The 26,696-nt window shown below is 45.1% G+C and overlaps 1 protein-coding gene and 9 non-coding genes across 10 annotated transcripts in view; all 10 read right to left on the bottom strand.

Moving 5' to 3' along the window:
- LOC119390706 (COMM domain-containing protein 1) overlaps window positions 1-26,696 on the bottom strand; it is a 131,448-nt gene that overhangs the window by 53,046 nt on the left and 51,706 nt on the right. The window lies entirely within an intron of this gene.
- Window positions 7,869-7,941, bottom strand: Trnam-cau (transfer RNA methionine (anticodon CAU)). Its single transcript has one exon. It is a non-coding gene; the product is annotated as a tRNA-Met (tRNA).
- On the bottom strand, window positions 17,643-17,715 carry Trnam-cau (transfer RNA methionine (anticodon CAU)). Its single transcript has one exon. It is a non-coding gene; the product is annotated as a tRNA-Met (tRNA).
- Trnam-cau (transfer RNA methionine (anticodon CAU)) lies at window positions 18,154-18,226 on the bottom strand. Its single transcript has one exon. It is a non-coding gene; the product is annotated as a tRNA-Met (tRNA).
- On the bottom strand, window positions 22,808-22,879 carry Trnaa-ugc (transfer RNA alanine (anticodon UGC)). Its single transcript has one exon. It is a non-coding gene; the product is annotated as a tRNA-Ala (tRNA).
- Trnaa-ugc (transfer RNA alanine (anticodon UGC)) lies at window positions 23,143-23,214 on the bottom strand. Its single transcript has one exon. It is a non-coding gene; the product is annotated as a tRNA-Ala (tRNA).
- Trnaa-ugc (transfer RNA alanine (anticodon UGC)) lies at window positions 23,490-23,561 on the bottom strand. Its single transcript has one exon. It is a non-coding gene; the product is annotated as a tRNA-Ala (tRNA).
- Trnaa-ugc (transfer RNA alanine (anticodon UGC)) lies at window positions 23,836-23,907 on the bottom strand. Its single transcript has one exon. It is a non-coding gene; the product is annotated as a tRNA-Ala (tRNA).
- On the bottom strand, window positions 24,184-24,255 carry Trnaa-cgc (transfer RNA alanine (anticodon CGC)). Its single transcript has one exon. It is a non-coding gene; the product is annotated as a tRNA-Ala (tRNA).
- On the bottom strand, window positions 24,532-24,603 carry Trnaa-cgc (transfer RNA alanine (anticodon CGC)). The gene has a single exon. It is a non-coding gene; the product is annotated as a tRNA-Ala (tRNA).

The following is a 26,696-nucleotide window of genomic DNA, read 5'->3' as shown; positions in this document are numbered from 1 at the left end:
ATGCGAAATGTTATTATTAGCAGAGAAAATAAACCTCAGTATTGTTTTGAATCTTGCAACAAATTGTGGCCACAATCATGTAATCGTGCTGTCACAAATTTTATTACAAGTTCTCATATTTTGGTAGCGTCTCTGCATAAAAGTGCCCAGTTTTCAGCAAGTTGACTCTCCAGTTATCTTCACAAGCAATGTAATCATTTTATACTGCTCAAGAGTTCAGTATAGTCATACAAACGCATTCAAAATTTGTGACGTCATGGGAAGCTGGTGCGCACATTTCAAGGTGGCATCGGCATGTGTCTTGTTTTCATGTGCCCCCTGGTTCGTTAAGCTTCAGCGTGTGGTACAAATGTTTCTCTCGGTAAATGAAAAGTGTAATGTAACATTATAGTCGAAGTTAACGTTTTCCTTAGTGTTTCCTTAAATAGCAAAATTGATTTGCTACTTCTGTGTCACTCTCTCGTGAGAGTTTTCATGATAGTTATGCACGACTTCCTTTTCTCTCTTTGTGTAGATCAGGTGTCTTCGCGTAGATCAGATATGAGGTGTATTTTATATGCATCTCCGTGAAATAGTCCTCTGTTGTGTGTGAAGTGTGTTCTTGCATTATCGTGCATAATTTTATTTTTGTGGCCAAATGTCTGTGATGAAAACAAATGTTTGAGTGCAGGTTGTCTGTTTGCTTGTTGGATACTTGTTATCAAAGCTGCCTTTCCTGACGGCTCGATGGGTCATGACACAAGTTGATCTGTGTTGCTTTTACGTGCCATAGTGCACAAATGCTTGTATATTTCTTAAAGAAGCTTCTCTCCAAAACGTGCAGGCTTGCTACAGCTATGCCATTTATAATAATATGGAGTGCGGACCACAGCGTGAAGAAAACAGCTTCGTCTAGTACATTGTCAGAGGTTTTGGCACAGGCAAAGGAAAAGGGCGTCTGCGACTCTACAAATGCTAAGGTATACAACGCATGCACGTTCACACAGCTGATGCAAGAAAATCTCACTTTAAATAAGCTACTTAGATCATTTTGTTGCATTATGTGGCACGTTGCCCAGACGCCCACTTTGTGCTTTTGATTTTCAATGATTTCAAAGCTGCAGTTGTTTTAGTTAAACAGTGTTTAACTTGGTGGTGAAGTCTTGTATAAAAGCACAAGAATGTATTTAAGGGACATGTGTCCTTGTTTTAACTGGTAACAAGGTGTACTGCTCTCTCTTGCAAGCATCATTACTGCCTGCACTAGGCATCTTGTTTTCAACTTCATTGAAACAAGTGCTTGTGAGGAGGGAATCTTCTGACTACTTTTGGCCATGAGTACAAGCAACATTCTGTCTATGTTTTAGAATACGTTTTTACTACTTAAAATTACAAACAAACTTTCTGCAGTTTGGACAGGTATTGCGGGCTGAAAAAGGTTGCCATACATTAAAGAAATTATGGTACATATGGAACTTGATTTAGCGAAGCGATGACTGCACTCGAATAATTCGCTACATTGGGAAGTTCGTAAATTCCAGAAAGATTTTTCAGTCTTCAATATCTAAAATTGTAACGTAGTGGTACCCGAAAGCTACCGCGGCACTTTATTTGCCAGTAACACGCCTGCGCGTCTCAAAAGTCTGCAAGGGCAGCCCGCACATGGAGCCTTTCATGTCCGGGCGATACAGGTTAGGTAGACAGTCAGATGAAGCTATGACCAGCTGCCGATATGCAGAAGGAGAGAATGAATCCAGTGATAGTGCGAGGACGCAGAGCAAGACAGCTGCATAAATAACGAAAGCAACCACCACATTCCTGTGGGAGCATTTGCAGGGACAACAAACCAGCACCGCCCCTAGCGCAATCTGGTGTGTAACAGTGCTACCGGACTGTTAGGTCTGTTGTTTCTTGCTTGCTGCGGACGTGCACCCTCGTCAAAGCAAAACTGGGGTCGTGACTGGGGCGGCTAGATGTTGTAACGTAATGTGCTACTGGCGCACGCCCGAAGAAAACCCGTCTGTGTCAAAACTAGAAAGAAATCACTGCATTTTTACCCATCTATTTCTGGAAAAACTTCGCTAAATCAGGTTTAGTGCCATGAGACCTTCGTTAATTCGAGTTGATGACAACTTTGAAACGTATGGGTACCTGAGAGGGAATGAAAATTTCTTAATTAGATCGGGAAATTTATAAAACTGGGTTTTGTTAGATCGAGTTTTAACTGTATTAAATTTGACATTTACCCATGTGGCTTCTGGCTAGATTTTTTATGATTAATATGTCATGAAGTTTTGTAAATCCCTCATCGTGTCATGGGCTGGAGTAGTACATTTACTTGTAATTAGCATGGTTCTGTTAATGTTGCAGAAATGGAACAGCCAGAGACCTAAAAAGCAGCATTAGCATTGCATTTCTCTTACGCAGCAGTTTCAAGTACCTAAAATACAGAGTAATAGTGGCTGCACTGCATAGCACATATGTAGGACTATTGTTACCTCTTTATTATTGCTTCGAACGCAGGTTCTTTTTTTAGGATTGGACGGAGCTCGAAGAAGAAAGTTTTGAAGGAATCGTGAGTGAGATCCCCCTCGATGAGAGAATTGTATTTGTTGCTGAAGGGATTCCAGCACCTTCACCTACGCCTGCTCTTTCAGGTGCGCTGTTTTATTGTCTGACCTCTATGTGGTTTTTGAGACGTGAAGTATATTTATTCTGCTTTGCAAGATTTCTGAAAAGGTAAAATAATCTCTTAAGTGTGTTAATTTGTTTGTAGTAGTTCATTGCTATGGTGTACGCTGTGCTTACATGGTTTTTAAGATAGATGTCAGGCAGCACTGTCGATCCTGGATATGGCAGACTTGAAGCAGATTACAAAACGAAATCTGCCACCATGTTTACAATGACTTTAAGCTGAAACGTCACTGTAATATTTTTCTTATTATTACACACGTTTCAAATCGTCCTTTCACACGAAGAGGCCTGCGCTCAATGCCTATTTCGTTGCTGAAAAGGCAGTACTCCCTTCATCATGTTTCCATTTTGCTGCAGCAACAACTGTAACTGCTTTAATCGCGTACATCTAGAATGAGGAACAAGCAATGGGCTATAATCTTTTTGAAGTTTTGCTGCGTGCACACCCACGCAATAGCCTACTTCATGGTGTTGGGCATTACAGATGCCACAGTTCGCAAACTAAAGGGATGGACTCAATCCACATACCTTTAGAAAACGTAACCAGACTAGTCTTGTGTGTGCGTGCCAAATTTTGTGGATGAATGTGACACTTTGAGCAGCAGTCTTTAATTCAAATGCCACATAAGATAACACGCCACGTGTGTGTTAACATGCAGACCAGGAAAAAGGCAACTTAAGGTTTGTTGGCTTTACTGACTGTCACATGTTTTCGCTTCCTGGTGTAAAGGGATTCTAATTGATGGGACAGGCATGCCTGTGGCCCCAGATCTGACACACACTAATGACCCATACAAAAATAGATTTGGACAGTCTATAGACAGCCTAAAGCCATTTTTAGACAGTCTATAGACTGTTTGCATACATTTTTGTACGGGGAGGCTGAAGTGATACGTTTTTTTTTCTTGTAAGAACCTATGAATTTTATTTTTCTTCTAAACTGAAGTAAGCCCTCTATGTTATCTCATGTTTACAACATGAAACCAAGATTACACTGTGAAGCTCTGTGTTTATTGGCTACTGTGAAAACTGTGATCAAAGGACCACAGTTCTTCAATGGGTTCCTTTGAAAGAGAAAAACGATGTGAGAGTTTTTCGTTTCACATTGAAAGCTTGCCAGAGAATGTTCAGAAGGCCCTTGAGGCCCAGAAGCCACTTCCACCCAAAGAAGGGAGTTGGTGTGATGTGTAGTTGCACAACTGACAAATATCTGCTCCAGGCCTAGCGAGACCTGATTCGAGAGACAGTAGCGGCAGTCGTGCAGGCATTTCCCGACACCCTTGAGGACTGTGGCCTAGGCGGTGGACTGCTTGGGAGAGGATATGACTCGCTTTTTCAAAAGTTGGAAAGCCGGGTTGAGAACATTACTCGGCGAAGACCAACTATCATGCCGGATGTGCAGAGGCACAGGTAGTTAAGTGGTCGTATGGCCTGCAAAAGAACTGAGCCTTCCTTAGCATGTTCTAAAATAAGAAAGAGAACTCATGCACCACTCTATCAAACTCTTTCTCAAGGTCCATTCGCAAGAATGCCACCTTCCATGAAAAAGCGTCACAACTTTCTAGTACTGTTCTCGCGACATGTAAATTCGTAGCGATGGACCGTTTTCTTATGCCACACGTCTGGTGTGGCCCTACCAATTGTTGTATCACATTTTGCAACCTGCGTGCAAGAACCATAGTGTATATTTTTTAATCCGTATTTGTGAGACATATCGGCCGATATCCCCGCACCGAGAAGAGTACATGAGGGTCTTCACTCTTTGGTATCGAGATTCTGTGACTCTGTCGAAAAGAAGGGGGTAGCATGGCCTTCTCGTATGCTTCTATGATTACTCGGTGCAATAAAACAGCTATATCCTGCTTAAAAGCCTTGTATAAGGCGGCACCGAGACAGTCTGGCCCTGGCGTCTTTCCAGAGCTCAATGCGTCAATCGCCCATTCTATTTCTCCTACCGTGATTTGTTCCTCAAGCTTTTCGGTTACACTGTCTTCAAGGCATGGTAACAGCGACAGAAAATCAGCTTCAAACCCTTCTTACCGAGCGCGCTCATTCCCAAGAATTTCGCAATAATGCTCAAAGAAGGCCCGCCTTATGGTTCCTTTGTCCCGCACCCCTTTATTACCGTATGCTACGGCTGCTATATCGTTACGAAAGGCATAACCGCTCTCGTCACCAAGCGAACGTTGCGTAGGTTGCTCGCCACACCACATCTCTGCGCGTGCGCGTACTACCGCCCCTATGCACCTTTCCGCTTCGACCGCGTCTAATTGGTATTCAACTTCTTGTATTTCCTTAGATCTACTTCCTGCATTGGCGCATTCTACAGTCAAATAAAAGTTAACTTAGTTTGCAATTCAATTTGCATCCTCTTTTCCTTCCGTCGTAAAACGCTAATCCTTTCTATAGCCAGTATTATGACATCTTGCTTGAAATTCTCCAAGAATTCATCACAGCTTCTTTGATCGGTAATAAATCATTCCCTAAAACTGTCAATAACGCCGTTCAAGAATGCTTCATCTTCAATGAAGTTATCATTAAATTTCCTCAGCTCCCAGTTAAAACCAGTTAATTTTCTGGGCCCAACAGCGAAAACAACAAAGCTATGGTCAGTAGAAGACAGGTGCTTCTGTTCATACGAATAACACAGAGGTATTAGTTTCGCCGAGACATAGGCGCGATCCAGTCGGGCATGACTATTCCGCTGATAATGTGTGAAAGGCGATGTGTTTAAATTAGCCATGACATCACAACGTCTTGCAAACTGCGTTTTTCTATCACTTTGTTTAAAAACTGCACACTTGTACCATGAATAGGCGGGCTCCCTACTATGTCTTTTGGATTACTAACGCAGTTGAAATCACCCATCATTACAGTTATTCGTTCACAGCTCAGATATGGCTCAAGACATTCAAAAAAAATTTTGCGCTCATTGAATTTGTTGGGTGCATACAAGCAAATAATGCGCCACTTTAAATCATGAAATTCTTAATCACACACAATCAGCCTACCGCTTTCTTCCGTGTAGACACTTTCTACTGAAAAAAATTAGAGCACTTTTCACGAACAACACAAAACCACCTGCTGTACTGATAGCATGTTATACACTGAAATAATAACGTGACCAAAAAGGTTCAAGCATCCTTTCTGTCCCTTCTTCGCTATCTACTTTAGTTTCTTGTACAGCAATAACGTCAGCATGCATTTTTTTTTCAATGAACAATCGACTAAGTTGATCTTGCTTGCGCCTTCCTGCTAGGCCCCGAACATTTATAGTACCAAAATGTAAGACTGTGTCGAAATGTACAGCCATCGTTGCTCTTTTTCCGTCCTACTAAGGGAGTTTCAGAAATATCTAACTGTTGACATTCACGTTGTTCGCATGCGACGTCGATGTAAATTTCTTCCATCGACGCGGCAGACACCGCTACAATAGAGAGTTTGAGAATTGGGGACCCAAGACGCTGGGCCCCCAAGCTGCGTTGGGCATCCTGCTCTTGCGTTCGGATGATCAGCACAGTTTGAGAATTGGGCCAACGCAGGCTGCGTTGGGTCAAGCGCACGGAGCGCCACGCGTGACGAAATTTAAAATCACGCGAGACGCGGCATGGCCTCCGAGATTAGCCGGTGGCGCGCAACGGCGCGCCGCCGGCTAATCTCGGAGGCCACGGACGCGGGCCATGCTGCCCCGTGGCGCGTGCTGCGTCTGTGTCTTCTCGCTGGTGGCCCAAGAGTGGCTTGAGTTCTGCGCATGCGCCCTGGCAGCTCGCAAGCTTCTTTTGTCCCCAAGCTCCTTGGGGCCCCAATTCTCAAACTCTCTATTATCATTGAAAAAAAAAAAAACGCCAGCGCTCCTTGACGACTTCCGTAACTTCCCAAAAGGTTCCAGACCGGTACGCACGTCTTCTTCTTGTACCTTCTGAAGAAGCCAATAAAGCTTCAAATGGACTTCCTGGCTCGCCGGGCTCACGACCAGGCAGCGATGTCCCTTTTACGTCTCCGAGAGCCAGCATATTCATCACGGCCTCCGGACCTTAAAAGTGACTGCCTATACATGGTTCATCTGGAAAGCCCCAAGGGCGTCAACCTCGGTGAGCAGTCAAGGTCAAATTATATTGGTCGCAAAACTTGTTACGAAAAGTGGTCCAAAGCCTGTTACCGCCGACATCAACACACGCCGTACGATTGAAGCGCGACTAGGTGAGGAGGGGCCAAATAACGAAAACCAAGAACTCAATAGAATTTCTTTCGAAAACTCGTCATTTTATATATGCCGAAGTAAACTAGAAATTTACTCCACAGTATATCTAACGCTCGGCTAAATAGTTGATTGCCTCATTTTTTTGCTCGAGCGCCATAAATAGCAGGCGTATGCAGGCAGTCTTTCTATGTCGTCTTGTGTTTAGCTCGGCGCGTCGTCGGGTCAACGAGGCATCGCTCACTTTGGCGCGGTGGTTTCGTGCCTATCTTCCGTAGGTTATTTATTTGCTTATGTGTTTTTTTACTGGAGTGGCACTTCAGAGAAGTTGAACTAGCTCACAAAACGTGTAGATAACCGCTCCTGCGACTGCAGACTGCTTTCGCTGGCGGACGGCCGGCGTGTCCTCGCCTTTCCTCACGGTGAATGCGGCACACTAAGGGGAGAAACGCTGTAATGCAAGGTTGCCAGAGTGATACTTTCAAGGCTGCTGTCTCACTATACGTAGATGGCGACGGTGGCAACGAGCCGCCAACTACTTGACACGTGGGCTTCTATGGAAATTTCGCGACCAGTTTACATATACCTTGGAGCATTCGCAGACGAACCAGGGTGTCTCGAAAGTCCTGAACTCTGTAGGGTCTCGCCTTTACGTCTCCGAGAAGAAATAGCGTGTTGGCCACGCGTGGTCCTGTAGGCAAAAGCGGCAAAATGACTTCGTAATCCTGGCCTTCCATAGCAGCATTCCTGTTTCCGCCGCAAAAACGCCCTATCAGAGAACGGTAGCCGGAAGTAGAATCACTGCTTTACCGAGGCGGACACTCGGGCCATGGTCACATACCGTCTCTGTCACGGTGGTTGAAACGAGGATAAATAATACGGCATGTGCTGACTAACAAGGCCACCACTGTGGCAGTGACATAATTAAAACTGTTGGATAATTAAAAAAATCAGACGTCCGACAAGGCAACATAAAAAAAAAAGGAAGTGCCACCTTTGCCCCGGGTGAGGATCGAACTCACGACCTTCAGATTATGAGACTGACGCGCTGCCTACTGCGCTACCGAGGCGGACATTTGGCCCGTGGGCACATACCGTCTCGATCACGGTGGTTAAATTGGTATTTCGTGGTATTATATCGTGGTATTACATATCGTACATATCGTGTATTACATATCGTGGCAAGATGTATTACATTAGAGGGTATTTTGACTACTGACGACGTGTGAAAGCCTGCTACACAGTGCTTGGTTCCAATCTTATGACCGATACCTGTCTCATCATGAAGTATGAGGTACGGTTTGTTGCGTTAGAGGATATTTCGACTACACACAACGTCCGAAAGCCTTCTACACAGTGCTCGGTTGCAATGTTATGACTGCTATCTGTCGCATCATGAAGTGTCAGGTGTGGTTTGTTGCGTTAGAAGATAATTAGACTACCAAGAATGTCGGAAAGCCATCTACAGAGTGCGTGGTTCTGATATTATGACCGATATTTGTCGAATCATGAAGTGTCAGGAGTGGTTTGTTGCGTCAGAGGATATTTCGACAACAGACAACGTGCGAAAGCCTTCTACACAGTGCTCAGCTGCAATCACAATCTGCAAGTATTGGGCCAAGTGCCAGAAATTTTTTTAAAAAGCGATAAGAAACAGAGATTATTAGTCTACATTATAAAGCAGACCTTTTAGGCACATGTTAGCATTATAAAGTAAGTCCTATTTTTTCTTAATTTTTCATAATTAAAAATTTCGTTAAAAGTGGGCCATACGCGAACACTCCTAACTCAAGTTGCACTGAAGAAAAACACTTAATTTTTTTTGTAGGAAGATAAAAGGAGCTTTAGCCAGTGCAATGAACCAAACGAATGAGATCAGATGAATATTAAAAACATAGTGTTTAAATAACCAAAAAATTATGCACTGAAACCCTAAGGGCACCTTCGTATAACAGGCAGTCATATTAATTTTTGTGGCAGAATTTTGTTTATTGAGGTTCAATGCACAGCCACTAATGTGATAAGGAAGTGTGCCAAATTTTACTGAAAAATCTTTATTAGCAAAACAATTATGATTGTTTCCGTACGGACAAATACCAAAAATATAAGTTCCAAGAAAATCAACAAAAAAAGATTTGAAGCAGGTGCAGCGCTTACACAAAGTGATCAGGAGCGCTAAAATCCTCGACATTTGTAGCTAGTTGCAGCGCGGACCTCATTATTGTGTGCTTTTGCTCGAGCAGCAACTCACCATTTTTTTCCTAGCTTGCTTTGCAGCATTAGTACCGTGACGGGATGCTTTCGCGATGCGGTGCCGATCATTTGTGAGGGAATTTTTTGCAGTGTAGAGGAGAGGTTCGATGCCAACTAGCTTCAAAATATCAAATGTGCTTCTGTTGCCATTACTGAAAGGAAACGCAGCGTCATACAAAGCAAATTTGATTATTGACAGGCTCACACACGTGTCCTCGAGCGTAAACAACACATATACGATGTTGCGCGGCTACCTGGGGCGAAGTTGATTACTTTTATGATTAAACATGATCTGCTGAGAATGCTATTAGAGCATTATTACATGTTCGCACTTGATATGGTTGTTAACTAACCAACAAAATACTACATATTAAGCTAATCTTATGATGCACAAAAAATTGGCACTTTCAGTGTGAGTTTCGTAGATGATGGATGGTCTAACATTTTAGATGCGAAGCAGCTTTTGCTCGGGGCTGTGTCCGTCTATTGGCGTATTGGCGACCATCCGCTTTGTATCACCTAGCATAGCCATCTGTAACATAAACAAGAAGTCTTCTTCCTCTTGTTCTTCGACCACCTTGACGGTGATACGTGCACAGCACTTTAGGGGCCCGGGCTGCCGTATGCTGTCCTAGATTGGCGTAACGCAGGCAAAACCATGTGTGCTGGCACGCGCTAGCGCGTTCGGGCCTGTGTATGGGGCTGGGTAAGACGCTGTGGCCTCTCCCCCTACACTCTCTAAGCAATCATGTGATGGCGTCGGGGAACGAGATTCTGCAGACGCGCGATGAACCAGCGTGGCGTGCTCCAACAAGAGTTCGGGACGAGTAACAGCAACAGCAACTACAGTGAATTCATGGTGTGCTCCACTTGCAAGGTCGCGTTAACATTGGGCAAGGTGCCCATGATGAACGGAACTTTAAGTCGACCCATGCGCTGCTTCGCATCCCCACATGGTTCCCTGTAGTGGAAGATGGCGTAATTTTTTTTTGCTTGTATCTTTTGAAAGGAACTGCGTAGACAAACTTTATGCAGCAAAATGATGGGCGATAAATTGCGCACTTACCATGACCAAAAACGAACAAATGACACTTTGAAAAAAAAAATGGCTTTTTCCACTTGGCCTTATACCTTACATAACCCTTTTTTTTGTGCGCACGAACATGTTCAAATGCAGTTTTTCCTGAGATGTATCGAACACTGGAATGATCAACCTGGTTCGGTTCGTAAAATTAATGTATCTCATTTTTTGGAGGCACTTTCATGATATTGATGTTCTATTTCTCTAATGTTTTACCCTGTTGTGCTCAACAGGTGGCGATATCTGCTTTTGTTAAGCACTTATTGTGATATTAGTGTCGAAATTCTTTTCTTTTGTATTTATGTACACCACTCCTGCAGTAGCCCTGCATTGGGCTGCAGTAATAGAAAATAAGTAAATAAATAAATCTTATGACCGATATCTGTCGCACCATAAAGTGTCAGGTGTGGTTTGTCGCATTAGCGGATATTTGGACCACCAAGAACGTGCAAAAGCCTTCGACACAGTGCTCAGCTGCAATATTAGGACCGATATCTGTCGCATCATGAAGTGTCAGGTGTGGTTTATTACGTAAGAGGATATTTCGACTACAGGCAACATGCGAAAGCCTTCTACACAATGCTTGGTTGCAATCTTATGACCGATAACTGTCACATCATTCAGGTGTGGTTTATCCTTAGATAAATGCTGTAAAATATGAAGTGTAAACATGTACTGGATACACCAGCATATTCTTGATAATTTTAATGAATTTGGTTGTGTAGGTATAGGAGCCTGGTGGTTTAAAAACACTGAGGCTACTTCATTTTTTTGCTTATTAGAGCCCTTAGAAAGTTGTTTTGCTGTTAAAGGCTTGTGGAACCGGACGGGCCCTATGATATCTTCACCAAAAGCGCTGCTTGCAAATTTACTTTCTGAGCCATTCCTAGCAACAATTACGCAGTATACAGATACCATCATAGTATTCATTTCAATTCAGAGAAAAAATCTCTTGCACACTCTCTAAAATCTCTCGTAACTAAAGTACGCGCCAAGAAACGACGTCAAGCCCAGCGACGGTGCAGGCGCCGCCGCTCCCGTCCGCTTCTTTTTAGCAGCAACAGGAGCAGAACCACTTTCATGAACAGGATGGTTTTATTCCTGTTGGACACTAATAACATGGCCGTGAACAGTCGTCAACAAGGCGATCGCACAAGCGTTGGCAATTTCGCAAACATCGTCGGCCGTGTCCCGTGATACAGACGCGAACTTAGGTTCACGGGAGCAGCGCACGCACCGATGTCGATTACTTGTGCATACCGTGGTTGTTACTTCGGTCATTGCGATGTCAATTACTTCTTAAATAGTCAGAACAGTGGTGGGTGAAGCACAATCAATATTTTAACGACATACTAATTCGCTTCGATTGACCACGCACCGTTCTAAGCTGCACATGGACAGTTTTAAACGAAACGATCAAGCAACACTGGGTCTCAACCAAAAGGGCGCGCAACCACTGGTGGTGGACGCTCGCCAGTGGTTGCGCGCCCTTTTCCTCCACGGGGCGCGTCGCGACGCATTTGACGCGTAGGCGCTTGTGTACGCGTGTTGACGCGTGCCAGAGGTTGGGCCTTTACTTCTTCGCGCCATTGTTTGTGAATTGCCGTCTCTTACGAAATAGTTCTAACATGTGACCACGAACGCCAATGAACAATACCATCTTGTTTTGCGCCGGGCTTCAAAAGCGACCACAGAAATGACACCATCACCTTTTCTTTGAACCACCACGGGACCCCGATGAGTTTAAAAAGTGGAACACATGCTGTGCCGCAAGGATAGGCGGCTCACTCACAAGCCCAAGGTATGTGAGCGACATTTTGAGGTTGACGATATTGTCAAATATTATAAGCACATTATAAATGGAAATGAAGTTCTTCTGCCTCGTGCAAAATGAGCGCTAGCGCCTGGGGAATTGCCTCGCCTTTTCCCCGGTCTCCCAGAGCGCATCTCGAAGCCAAAAGTGACGACGTGGGCAAGGAGGTCGCCGAAAAAACGGGCAGGGATGCCTGCTCTCATGCCAGAAGATGAAAGAGTGCCGTCATCGAGTCGGTCGAGTGATTCTTGCGACGAGGATTCTCCGCGCATCTCAGACGTCACATCAGCTACACCGTCCGCGCTCAACAAAGCGGTGAACCTCTTATTGCTTTCCGCGCATTGGCAACCGAGGATTAATCGATGACCTCGTGTCAGGGATGATGTGCGGTGTTTTCTACTGCAGAAATCTTGTGGCAGGGGAACTGCTAGTACAAAAAACTGTTATTGTGGAAGGAGATCGCAGCTGCACTATTGACGGCAAAGTGCACAAGCAGCTGTTGCGCACTCTGACCACTGTCGCCGATTTGGAAAGTGTGTTAAAGGAGACAGACAGCCTGAAAATCTGTGGAGGCATACAAGAAGCCGAGAATGTGCCCACAACCGCTACTGTTCACAATAAAACACTGCACAGTGTTTACAAAGCGGCCCACTTGCTTTCGCTGTTTGTGCCTTCGACGACAAATGCGAGCCAGAAAGCCTGCAAAGGTAATGAAAACCAGGATACAAAAGGTTCGCAATCTTTCAAAGAAGGTGGCCCGTGCGACTTCCGCAAAAAGGAAAAAAAAGTGAGGAGGTCGTGGCTCTTAAGCGAAAGCTTTCCACAGTTTCGAAGGAGGGGATAGAAGATGCCCTTGCTGAGCTTCCTCCTTTGCAAAGGCTGTCATTCATGACATCGCTCAAGCAGCTGAAAGGGAAAGAAGCACTATAAGGATGACTGGATTCATAAGTGCCTAATGCTGCGAATTGCAAGCCCACGAGGATATAAACTGATAAGTGACATGAAGATGTTACCCCTTCCCTCGATGAGCCGCCTGACTCAAATATTTAAAGGTGTACCGTGCAAATACGGCTTTAATCGTATTTGCTTGGAGGCTGTCGCCAAGCAGTTTGAGAACAAAACTGACAATCAGAGATTAGGCTCACTAATGCTGGATGAGATTTAGTTGCGACAGGCTTACGACTTCAACAAATCAAGCTATAAAATTGATGGCTTTGTTGATGATGGTGGGCTGTCAAAGGAATGGACAAATCAGCTCGCAGACCATGCCCTTGTCCTTATGGTTGTGCCGATGTTTGAGAGATTGGTTCAGCCAATTGCTACTTTTGCAACTAAAGGCGCCGCACCCGGCAAAAGTTTGGCTCAACTTGTTTTGGACGCAGTGATACAACTTCACACGCACGGCGCGACAGTTATTGCTGTTGTAAGCGACGGAGCCGGGATCAACAGATCAATGTGGCAGCAGCTGGGCGTCAGTGGAAGCATGGAATCACCTTGTCACAAGATCCCACATCCTTGTCTGGCTGAAGAAAACTATCTGAATTTTGTATGTGATGTTCCACATGCCTTAAATTGTGTCCGAAACCATCTCCTCAAGCACGAGTATGGTCAGGTAAGAACCTCTAAACATTGTCCTCGTAAAATACCATAAAATATGACTTTGTGACACTGATCTACATTCTAACTTTATTTTCAGGCTGGAGACGACCGTATTAACTTCAAAACTACCAAATTCTTTATGAGTCTCAAAAAAAAAAAAAAGAACCACTTGAACGTCGTTCCCAAACTAACCGCAGCACACTTTCAGCCATGAAATCTGCTCAAGATGTCTGTGCGACTTGCCGCACAGGTGAGCTCCACTGTGCATGTCCAAATATTATCACGTGGTCGTGACGGTGAAGACGACGGCAGTCGGGCTATTAAGACGAAACTCTTTATTGGGTGAAATGTGTTCGGGAACGGAAAAAACTCGGAATCCTTTATGCATTCGCCTACGACGACTCGAAGGCCAACACCATCTTCGTTTTCTTCTCATTGGAAGTACTGATCCGCTCCCTGCCACTCCTAAAGCTTTCTGCACCTAACTTGGTTTTGCACGGCCCCCGAAATCAAAGGCATTGCAAGCTTCCTGCGCCTCTGATGTCTTTGCATTGCCTCAGTGATCGGTTACCGCAGTCGTTTGCCGGTGGTAGCCTGGTAAGTGGTAAGGCTCATAGAGTTTCCTAAACTTAACTAGAGGGAACTCTGGCGCTGCGATCGTTCAGCCACCATGGGAATGATGGGTAGTAGACGGATTTGCCTAGTCTTTGTACTTGCGGGCTTCGAACGCACTTGTGGCTTTGTTTATTGCTGTGTTTTGGTTTTCTTTCAGATAAAAGAATGGATCGTTGTGAACTTCGTGACCAGATTTGAATTGGTGAGCCTAAAAAAGTTAAGTGGTGAAGTGGAACTGTTGAACGTTTGCTGAACTTCATCTTGCGACAAAGCGGATGCAGGCGACGCCCAGCCCAACGGAGCCGAAAGTACGAAGTTTAGACAAATCCGTGTACTACCCATCATTCCCATGCTGGCTGAAGCGCCATGCGTTGCAGCTCCCATAGACCTTAGCGCCAGCGTTCCCTCTAGTAAGTATTGTAGGAAACTCTATGGTAAGGCCGACCAGATCATCGCATTTGTAAATACGATGCCGAATTTACAGATGTGGCATCGAAAATTGTAGCCTTGTCGTTGGCGAGTGCGTTAGTTCCAGAATATACCGATCTGTTCGCGTTGCTCGGTCAAGCTTATCAGAAATATCTAAGATAATCCGGAATGTTCTACATTCTAGCGCGGCGCTCGCAAGACAGTGGTTACACGTGTAACAGGTCCGGTTACATGAAAATAGAAAAAAAAGCGTCAGCGGCAACATATACAAATATTTCTATTATGCTTTTTCAGCTGATTGCGCTCAGCTGACTGACTTTACCTGCGCACTTATTTTTCAACGCAGCTCTTCAGCAGCAGTAATGCGATTGGTCTAAAGGTGCACAGGGAAGAAGGAGTGGAAGGACTAGAAGACTCTGCGGCAACGGAGGCATTCACAAGGATATTCAACGATGTATTCGATGCCCTCAATGCCAAGCAGCCTGCTCAAGGCGTATGGAAGGGGTCTCCGAAAATACAGGAGGGCTATTGCTCCAACTTTTCAGATAAAATTAAGTGCCTTTATTTCTTTTTTGGTAGTAGCTCAGCTGTGCGATTTTAATTTTGTTATGCAGATAATCCGAGGATTTCTGGAACTGCTGAACTTAACGGAGAAAAATCACCGTGAACGAAACATGCTCCTCTTTGCGTCACGGCAAACTACTGAATCTCCCCGCGTTACGCTCATGTTGGTTCTGGATATTACTGACGAATTTCACAAAGCCGGCGTTCCCTACATCTTGACGGCAAAGCTAAACCAGGATCCACTCGAGGTATTGGACATTATTGTGATGACCTTCACATAAAGTAACTAAGATGTTGTGCATAAATATCAGCGTGAATGCTTAATATTATGGTTACCATCTAACTGAATAACTTTCGCACAATTTTTATTTACACGTGCCGCTTTTCTCGCTAATGCCTTGTATAAAATTGAAGGCGTGCGTGCAAGTTCTAACTATGGACCTATTTAGCTAGAATTATTTTTAGAAATGGACTATCAAGCACCAATTTGTTTGAGCCTAACTTTTTACATCGCAATATTAACTATAGGGCGCATAAAGGCGTCTAGGCTAATGCTATGAGTTGCAGAATACAAGGTGCTCATAGCTGATTTCATCTTTTTCCTTTTTTTCCAGAGATTCTTTGTTGTTGTTCGCTCGTTCCATGGCGTTGATGATCATCCGAGAATAGTTCAATTCAGTCAAATATACAGACTTCTCCCTCCGTTCACTCCAGTAAAGAATGCTGTCAAAGGAAACTGTTCCGGTCAAGCTGACACTGTGCTTGTGTCTCTGCGCGGAAGCCTTGGGTAAAAAGCAAAGGCAGCTGCCGAAATTAAACGTGCCGCTGAGGCAAAGCTCCACAAGAAGCTCTTAGGCATCGCTATTCCCAAGAGTAACAATGATGAACTAGATGAGCGTGACTGCGAGAAGCCAGGTACCCAAGAAATGGTTGTTTATTATTTTGCTAAATATGCGCACAAAAAGGTTACAAGGACTGTAGCCTGCCGGCAATGCCTCGACATTCTCACGGCCGATGCTGAAACACTCGAAAAGAAGGGAACCGACTTCTCTCAAGTTGGCCTAACAGAGATGAGGGAATTCAAGTCAGGCTGCCTTCAACAGCCATCGCTCATTTTCAACACTTTCATCAAGGAAGTCGAACACATCATTCGCCAAACACTTGACAGCCACTCTGTGTTTGGTGTCTTGTTTTGGGCAATATTGGAGCAATTAGAGGAAGCGTCCTTGCCCGTGGTCGGCTGCACGGTCCACTTTCAGGAGGTCAGAGCTAAAGTTACCAAGTTTTATATCATCATGAGGCTTCGTTTCTATTCAAGAAAGAAGAATAGCGAAATGCTGATATCCGAACAAGTGCAGTCAGCAAGGAAGAAGGCAATACTGCTGTAAGTCATAAACATTTCTTTGATAATCGCGCAATGCGCAATAAAGAATGCCAGCCAAGCAGGGCAAGATCTTCCATTTCTCTTTCATCGTTTTTCATTTTTTTCCCAAACATACTCTGAAAAAAAAAAGAGAACATTAGGGAGTACTACAGTTACGCATCAATAATAGAAATCTGACTTGCTTATTTTCTTTTCTTCAAAGCTCTGCGCTCTATGCTATCTGCACGCCCCTTCGTGACCGGGAAGTAGCGGGTGCGCGGCATAACCCAGCGAATGTAAGCGGGAGAGATGGCTAATATTTTAGCCATCTCTCTCGCGAGAGGTGGCTGATAACTGCGCTCTCTAATAACTCTCTGGAGAGATCTCTTTCGCGAGAGAGTTGGCTAATAACTACGTATTCCAAGAAAAATGCGACTTCGAGAAAACTGAATTCCTAAACAGCGCTTCCGTGATAGCGTGGTGGTCATTTCGTTGGGCCGTTTTGCAGGCTGACGAACGTTGGAAAGAACACACAAGACGCCAAGCCGATTCTATCTTGAACGAAGCCGATTCCGGTCGAAAACATCGTTCTGGGGACGGCCGCTACTTATAATAAATAACTAAATAAATAAATAAATAAATAAATAAATAAATAAATAAATAAATAAATAAATAAATAAATAAAAATAAGTTTCCCAATTGGGAAAGGCTCCTGATTTTTTGTGGTGATAGCAAATGTAGGTTTTTGAAGCAGTTGAGTTTTTACTGCGCAACTGTCAATGGCGAATCTCGGTTCTAAGCACTGGCGAGAGCTGCGACGAAAAAGCGGATCATTCGCGCTGCAGCCGACGACGCGCGCGGCGTGAAGCAAGATGGTACAGCAGCAGATGGTACAGGGCACACACCGTCTCTCTCACGGCGGTTAAAAGTAGAATAAATAATAGGGCACATGCTCATTAACGAGGCTACCACTGAAGCATTAAGAGTGCGGGACAAGAAAGTCACTGGGACATCCTAAAAGGGCATACAAAAAAAAAAAAGAAACTGCCGCCTTCGCCCCGGGTGAGGATCGAACTCACGACCTTCAGATTATGAGACTGACGCGCTGCCTACTGCGCTACCGAGGCGGACGTTCGGCCCGTGGGCGCATACCGTCTCGATCACGGTGGTTAAAAGTAGAATAAATAATAGGGCACATGCTCATTAACGAGGCTACCACTGAAGCATTAAGAGTGCGGGACAAGAAAGTCACTGGGACATCCTAAAAGGGCATACAAAAAAAAGAAAGTGCCACCTATGCCCCGGGTGAGGATCGAACTCACGACCTTCAGATTATGAGACTGACGCGCTGCCTATTTCAATAAAGAAAAAAAAAAAACTGCGCTATACCGAGGCGGACGTTCGGCCCGTGGGCGCATACCGTCTCGATCACGGTGGTTAAAAGTAGAATAAATAATAGGGCACATGCTCATTAACGAGGCTACCACTGAAGCATTAAAAGTGAGGGACAGGCAAGTCACTTGGACATCCTAAAGGGGCATACAAAAAAAAGAAAGTGCCGCCTATGCCCCGGGTGAGGATCGAACTCACGACCTTCAGATTATGAGACTGACGCGCTGCCTACTGCGCTACCGAGGCTTTTTTTATTATTTATTGCCTGGCTTGGACATTGTACAGGGCAATCATTGCACACTCACATAATACAATAAAAAGGAACAAGCATTGCCATCAGTCCCATTTGGACTGATGTTGTCCTCTTAAAATTACTTAAGGGTTGCCAGAGGTTCAAACCTTGACAACCATTCTGGCTCCATCTCCTGTATTTTACTACACTCAATGAATGCAGACATGCTTTGCCTGAAATAAATTACTGCTGGCTTTGCATCCGGGTCGAAGTGGTATCCGGCCATTCGCGCACGCCATATACAGTGGAGACCCGTCAACATCACTACATCAAATGGGACCCCCTCATCATTCGTTACTGCGAGATACCTTATCCCGTGTGGATCCAGTGGAAAATCTTTCTTTATTGTCCTCTGCAAAATGTCCCAAAAATGTACCCCTTCCCAACAATGCAAGAAAACATGGTCTATGGTTTCTGGTTTCTTACATATCAAGCAGTGTGACCCCCATGGTGTAAAAAAGCCCCGTTCCTCTGTGAAAGTCTTTACTGATAGTGTTCCTGTGTGTAACTTAAAGAAAAATGTTTTCACCCCTGTAGGTACCTGCATGTTTCTCACCCGCTTCAGTACATTTTGTCCCGGTCTTCCACTGTATATGGCCCTGTACAATGGTACTGGCAAAACCATATCACATACATCTTTGTACAATTCTTTTCTTCTAACACTTGCTAGATAATCCAACGAAAAACGAACAGATAAAAAACGTACACTGTATACCACTTCCTTGAGATAGCCACGCAACGTCACGGGCCGGCTATCCGTAGTGACAACAAGATCTGGTAAGGCACTGCCTAACATGAGCTGGCATACCGTACGCAAAAACGGATCCCTGACGTCACGGAAAAACAAAAATCTATTCACTAATTGTCTCACAAATAGGTGCGCCAAACCGAGACCCCCGTCCTTCACGCGCCTGAACAAATTGGTCCGTCTGCACCTTTCCCATTCCGAGCCCCATATAAAAACTGCGAACACTCTGTGCAGCCTTTGCACATTGATCCTTGAACAATGTAGCACCTGCATCACATACCACAGTTTAGTGATAAAAAACATGTTGCACACAGTAGCCCTAGCAAAAACAGACAGGTTCATGCCTTTCCACCTGTCTGCTTTTTCCTTCGTCTCTTTTGTTTGACGCGACCAATACTCCTCGCTGCCGTTGTAACATTCAAGAGGAACACCGAGGTACCTTGCCGGTGTTTCCGTCCAGTGCACATTCGCGAAATGGTCGGGCTTTGAAGGCCACCTTCCGTGCCAAAGCCCAAGAGATTTCCCCCAGTTAACGCGGCTCCCTGTGACGCTACAAAAATGTTTCACAACACTTATCGTTTCCTCAACACTTTCTTTGTTCGTACAACACACCGCAATGTCATCTGCATATTCCAGCAGCTTAACTTCCACTGCCGCCAAGCTGAAGCCACGTATTTTTTCGTTTTCAGTTATCGCTAGGCACATCGCTTCGATGTAAATACAAAACAAAAGTGGACTGAGGGGGCAGCCTTGACGCACAGAACGCATTACGTGAATGGGGGCCCCCAGAGACTTATTAACAATTAAACGTGTTGTGCAGTTCTGGTACGCCAAGGCCACTCCCTCCTTGATGATGGAACCAACATTAATATGATCTAGGATGGCAAACAAAATATCATGCGCAACACAATCAAAAGCTTTCTCCAGGTCTATCTGGAGCACAGCAACGCCAAGTAAATCCTCGTCACAACACTCTAGCACACACCGCATCTTGTGAATGTTTGAGCTAATAGTTCTGCCTTTGATTCCACAAGTTTGGTGCTCTCCAACAATTTCTTTAATGACACCTTGAAGTCGCGCTGCCAGAACCTTCATAAAAATCTTGTAGTCAACATTGGTCAGTGATATGGGCCTATACGATGTCACCAGTTTAAGTTTTTTCCCTTCGTCCGTTTTAGGAATTAATATCGTATGCGCTTTGCTAAAGGATGGCGGCAGAGTTTTCCGTTCGTACGCCTCATTGAACAGCTCAGCTAACCCCGGGGACAGTTCTGTTCTAAACGTCTTATACCACGCTGCGGTTAGGCCATCGGGTCCCGGTGACTTTCCGGGGTTCAGATGACCAATCGCGCGTTCCACTTCGCCTTCCGTTATTCTGCCTTCTAAAAGCTTTTTTGTGTCGTCACTAAGCCGCGGCAAGCGCTTAAGAAACTCTTCTTTAAAACCATGTACATTCGCTTTTCGAACTGCAAAAAGTAACTGATAATACGCAAAAAAGGCCCGTTCGATGGTTTCATTGTCGCTCGCGAGAGTCCCGTTGCAATAGACCTTATCGATGTGGTTTCGGCGTCCTTGCGCTTTTTCGAGACCAAGAGCCCTTTTTGTGGGCGTCTCACCCGCGGCAAGATCATTTGCTCGAGCGCGAACGCAGGCGCCTTGATAACGCTCTCTGTCATGCAGTTCTAATTTTTCCTTGACACTGCGCACCTCGTCTTTACAAGTCCCAGGCTCCCGACTTTCTAGGGCTATCAGCTGCTGCAGTGTTTTCTTAAGACTTCTTTCTTTTATTTGCGCTTCGAATTTTAGCGTGCTCGATCTGTCTAGCGCTTTCATTTTCACCTTCTGCTTTAAACACTCCCATTTCTCTGCTACAGTTTCCGTTTTTTCCATGAGCACTTCATTAATGGTCTCGTGCACAGCTTCTAAAAATGGTTCATCTTTTAATAACAATGCGTTCAGTTTCCATAAATCCCAATTGAAAGACTTACGCTGTTTCTTCATGCCTATGCGACACACAACCAAACAGTGATCTGAAAACGACACTGGCTCAACCGAAAAATCGTGACACATAGGCAATATATCTAGGGATAGGTATATGCGGTCTAAACGCGCATGGCTATTGCCTTGAAATCTCGTGTAGATCACTTCGCGATTTACTGCGACACATTCATACACGTCTTCCAAGTCATTTTCGTTTATTAATTTGCCTAGCACGTCACTGCTTTTGTCACGAACGCCAGTGCTATTGACTCTATCGCGAGCACTTAAAACACAGTTAAAATCCCCTAACAAAACCACCCTCTTATCACACTTTGTCCACTGAAACAGGTTAGAAAAAAAACTGAGCACGCTCTTCTACACTATTCGGTGCGTATACGCATATAACTCCGAATTCAGTGGCACCATAAACAAAGTCACAATAAACAATTCTGCCTGACTGGCATGAAAAAACACTTTGCACAAGAAGGCTTTGCAATTTTTTCACAAAAAGAACACAACCCGCGGACGTTCCTATAGCGGGGCTTACGACCGCGTAATATCGGTCAGTGAAACGGCGCACCATGCTCCCGGTCTCCTCCTCTCCGTCTACCTTGGTTTCCTGGACGGCTAGGACGTCTATGTCTTGGTCTGTGAGCAACCGCAAGAGCTGACTTTGCCTACGCCTGCCGCCAACCCTCTGACGTTAAGCGTAGCTATGCTGAATGGCGCAGTCAATTCCATGGTGACTTATTCGCTAAAGGAGTAGGCCCGGAGCATGGTGCTTACCTTTCACGACCAGCCCTCGGCTAGCCGCCTCCAGGACCATCCTGCTTCCCGGCGCTGTTTTCTTTTGCCTTGTCTGCCAGTCTCCTGTCGGTAGGGACTTTCGGCTTAGGTTTGAGACTAAGCCGCCTCCCTTGCGCCGCCTTCGCAGGCGGCTCCTGGCTGTTGGTGGACGCCGCCCCTTCCAGCTCTCCCGAGTCGTCGAGCGGGCGCTTTAGCGTGGCGCTGGTCACGCACATCTCGTCTTCGCTGTCCGCCGCCGTCTCTCCCTGACCCTCCGTTGTGTCGGCTGTCCCCACTGGAACCCCGTCCGTCTCGACCCGCTCAGGCTCGACCGCTGACGGGGCGCTGGCCGGTGTAGTCGAATGCTGGAGAGTCTCTGGAACCTTGGGTGTGTCTGCCGGCGCCGCCCCTCCAGTAGTCACAGGGACCACTGGGCTTCCGACCCCTTTGGCGGCGTCCTCTGCCTCGGCCGAGGCTTACCACATCCGGCAGCAGGCCCGTTGGCGTCAATGCGTCCCTGAAATCTTCGACCTTGTATGGCATCGCTCGTACATCACCGTGTAAAAACACGGTGTTGATAACAAGTCGTCCTTTTGGCAATTGCGGCAAAATAAACTGGTATTCGTTATCCCCGTTCCTGTTTCCGCGGCTAAGATTGGTCGCTGTCGCTGCTCCGCTTTAGCCCATGATCCTGCGATCCGTTCAGCACGGCTGCCGGAAGCAGAATGACTGAGCTACACCCCCGCCACGACAGGTAAGTTTAGTACCGCGTTCTTTCCTGCTCATTTGGCTTTGTTACTAATAATAAAATATGTAATTGCTCCTCATTCAATCCAATTATTTGGGCAAAGCGGCTTTATGCTCTTTGCCTTATCAGGGAAATGCGCCAATTTATTCCATTAACAAAATTGCGACGATGTCTGAACAGAACTGCGATCTTACACGCGCAGTGCCGAGTCATCGTACCATTATATCGACAGAACACTAGCACAAAATACAGGAAAAAAAGGGACGATCGTCCTGGAGGTGCCGGGGTTAGAACCCGGGACTTCTCACATGCAAAGCCAGCGCTCTACCACTGAGCTACACCCCCGCCACGACAGGTATGTTTAATGTCGCGTTCTTTCCTGCTCATTCGGATTCATTAATAATAATAAGATATCTAATTGCTTCTCATTGAATCCAATTATTTGGGCATCGCGAATTTATGCTCTTTGACTTATCACGGAAATGCGCCAATTTATTCCATTAACAAAATGGCGACGATGTCTGAACAGAACTGCGATCTCACACGCGCAGTGCCGAGTCATCCTCAGAACACTAGCACAGAATAAAGCAAAAAAAGGACGATCGTTCTGGAGGTGCCGGGGTTTGAACCCGGGACTTCTCACATGCAAAGCGAGCGCTCTACCACTGAGCTACACCCCCGCCACGACAGGTATGTTTAATACTGCGTTCTTTCCTGCTCATTTGGATTTATTAATAATAATAAAATATCTAATTGCTTCTCATTGAATCCAATTATTTGGGCATCGCGGATTTATGCTCTTTGACTTATCACGGAAATGCGCCAATTTATTCCATTAACAAAATTGCGACGTTTTCTGAACGGAACTGCGATCTTGCACGCGCACTGCCGAGTCATCGTACCATTATATCGAGAGAACACTAGCACAAAATAAAGCAAAAAAGGACGATCGCCCTGGAGGAGCCGGGGTTCGAACCCGGGACTTCTCACATGCAAAGCGAGCGCTCTACCACTGAGCTCCACCCCCGCCACGACAGGTACGTTTAATGTCGCGTTCTTTCCTGCTCATTTGGATTCATTAATAATAATAAAATATCTAATTGCTTCTCATTGAATCCAATTATTTGGGCATCGCGGATTTATGCTCTTTGACTTATCACGGAAATGCGCCAATTTATTCCATTAACAAAATTGCGACGTTGTCTGAACGGAACTGCGATCTTGCACGCGCACTGCCGAGTCATCGTACCATTATATCGAGAGAACACTAGCACAAAATAAGCAAAAAAGGACGATCGCCCTGGAGGAGCCGGGGTTCGAACCCGGGACTTCTCACATGCAAAGCGAGCGCTCTACCACTGAGCTCCACCCCCGCCACGACAGGTATGTTTAATGTCGCGTTCTTTCCTGCTCACTAGGATTCATTAATAATAATAAAATATCTAATTGCTTCTCATTGAATCGAATTATTTGGGCATCGCGAATTTATGCTCTTTGACTTATCACGGAAATGCGCCAATTTATTCCATTAACAAAATTGCGACGATGTCTGAACGGAACTGCGATCTTGCACGCGCACTGCCGAGTCATCGTACCATTATATCGACAGAACACTAGCACAAAATAAAGCGAAAAAAGGACGATCGTCTTGGAGGTGCCGGGGTTTGAACCCAGGACTTCTCACATGCGAAGCGAGCGCTCTACCACTGAGCTACACCCCCGCCACGACAGGTATGTTTAATACCGCGTTCTTTCCTGCTCATTCGGATTTATTAATAATAATAAAATATCTAATTGCTTCTCATTGAATCCCATTATTTGGGCATCGCGGATTTATGCTCTTTGACTTATCACGGAAATGCGCCAATTTATTCCATTAACAAAATTGCGACGTTTTCTGAACGGAACTGCGATCTTGCACGCGCACTGCCGAGTCATCGTACCATTATATCGAGAGAACACTAGCACAAAATAAAGCGAAAAAAGGACGATCGTCTTGGAGGTGCCGGGGTTTGAACCCAGGACTTCTCACATGCGAAGCGAGCGCTCTACCACTGAGCTACACCCCCGCTTTTTTTTTAATAACCTTTTTATTCAGAAATAAAGCAATACATTGGTATAAAAACCACATTGGTCTACTCGACCATTGTGATGGATTAAAAACATTTCATTTCCACCAATTCATCAAATACCTCCATACAATCTGGAGGTTCATCCAATGTTCGAAATGTGTCGCGCACATACATTGCACATTCAATAAAGTTTTCCCGTGTCGATTTGGCTTTAGAATCCATATGCCTCACGGCCATGCGTGTGATCCAGAGGCTGTAAAGCCCCAATAACATTATCATGTCGTATGGAACACCACACTCATTCTGCACTGAAAGATAACGTATTCCATGTGGTGTTATCGTAGCTCTTTCTTCAGGGTTCTTTGTAACACATCCCAAAAAAATATTGGATCCCAGCAGTCAATGAATGTGTGTTCGATCGTCTCCGGTTTGTTACACAGGGTGCAGTTTGTCGTCCACGGTATAAATATGCCTTTGTCTTTAAGCCATGTTTTCACAGGCAATGTGTTCGTGTGTACTTTAAAGAAAAACGATTTTATAGATCCTTTAACGGTCATTTTTTTTAACTCTTTTTAGCACGTCTTGCCCGGGGCCTTTATGATTTAGTGATCTATATAATGGTGTGGGCATCATTACAGTGATCAGGTCTTTGTACAGCTTTTTTCTTGATACAAGACTCAAATACTCGAGTGAAAATCGTGTTTGAAGTATCCTGAATGCCATCACCACTTCTTTGAGGTAGCCTTTTATACCGCCGTCAATTGCAGCTGCACTAGACACAACAAAATCAGGAATGGCATTTTTTAACCTCACATGCATAACGGTTCTCAAAAACGGGTCTTTCTGGTCCCGTAAAACACAAACCGCGACACAATTTGTCTGATGAACAGATGTGAAAGACCAAGGCCCCCGTCTTTCAGTGAACGAAAAAGATTTGTTCTGCTGACTCTTTCCCAGTTTGAGCCCCAAATGAAGACTGCAAAAATACGGTGCAATTTTTGCACATTTACGCGAGACATTGACAGAAACTGTAGCACATACCACACTTTTGCAATCAGGAAAACATTGCAAGCACTCGCACGCGCGAACATTGACAATTCACGGCCTTGCCATCCACCAACTTTTTCCTTCACCTTTGACGTCAGGTCATCCCAGTAATCTCCTGTCTGGTTGTAATGTTCCAAGGGTACACCTAAATACGCAGAGGGTGTGTTGGACCATTGATGCTCGCGAATGATTGCGGCTTAACGTCCCACGTGCCGTGCCAGAAACCGACGCTCTTCTCCCAGTTTATCGCACATCTGTCTGTTCGCAGAATGCTTTGGTGACGCTTATGTCTCTTCTATGCTTTTGCGATCAGTGCAGAAAACACAACGTCATCAGCATATGCGAGAACTTTGACGTGTTGCGTTTGAAGCACGAAGCCATAATTTTGCTGTTGTAATTAAGCTGAGACAGAAAGGTTCAAGGTATAGCGCAAAAAGCAGAGAAGACGCGCACAGCCTTGTTTTATGGATGACCTGACGTCAATGCTTCTTGTAAGGTTCTATTTACAATTATTCGCACTGTACAATTACTGTAAGCCATTTTAAACCTTCCAGCTTACTTTTCCGAGGTTGACGTGTTCAAGCAACGAAAAAAAGAAATTCGTGTGCGACACGGTCAAACGCCTTAGCAAGATCAAGTTGGAGCATAGCAACCGCCCCGCCACGGCGTCACAACACTCTAAAAACGCTGCGGGCTACATGCACATTGGTACAAATCGACCGACCTTTATGCCGCACGTCTGATGCGGTCCTACGAGCAGCTTGACAACGCTTGTAATCGTTTGGCTAGAACTTTGTATATATTTTATAGTCTACGTTTGTAAGAGTTATTTGGCGGTAAGCTCCTACTGACATTAGTTTGTCTGGATTATCTGTCTTTGGTATTAGGACCATATGAGCAGATAGAAAGGAGGGAGGCAACGCTTTGTTTTCGTACGCCTCACTGATCACCTCGTGCAAAATTGGACTAATTCTCTCAATAAACGTTTTGTAAAAGGCGGCCCCTAATCCATCGGGTCCAGGAGTTTCCCTACGGCCAGTTCC

This window comes from Rhipicephalus sanguineus, chromosome 4 (genome assembly GCF_013339695.2).
Source record: "Rhipicephalus sanguineus isolate Rsan-2018 chromosome 4, BIME_Rsan_1.4, whole genome shotgun sequence".
NCBI classification, from domain to species: Eukaryota; Metazoa; Arthropoda; class Arachnida; order Ixodida; family Ixodidae; genus Rhipicephalus; species Rhipicephalus sanguineus.
The sequence above is the reverse complement of the archived record's forward strand: the minus strand, read 5'-3'. Positions and strand labels throughout refer to the sequence as shown.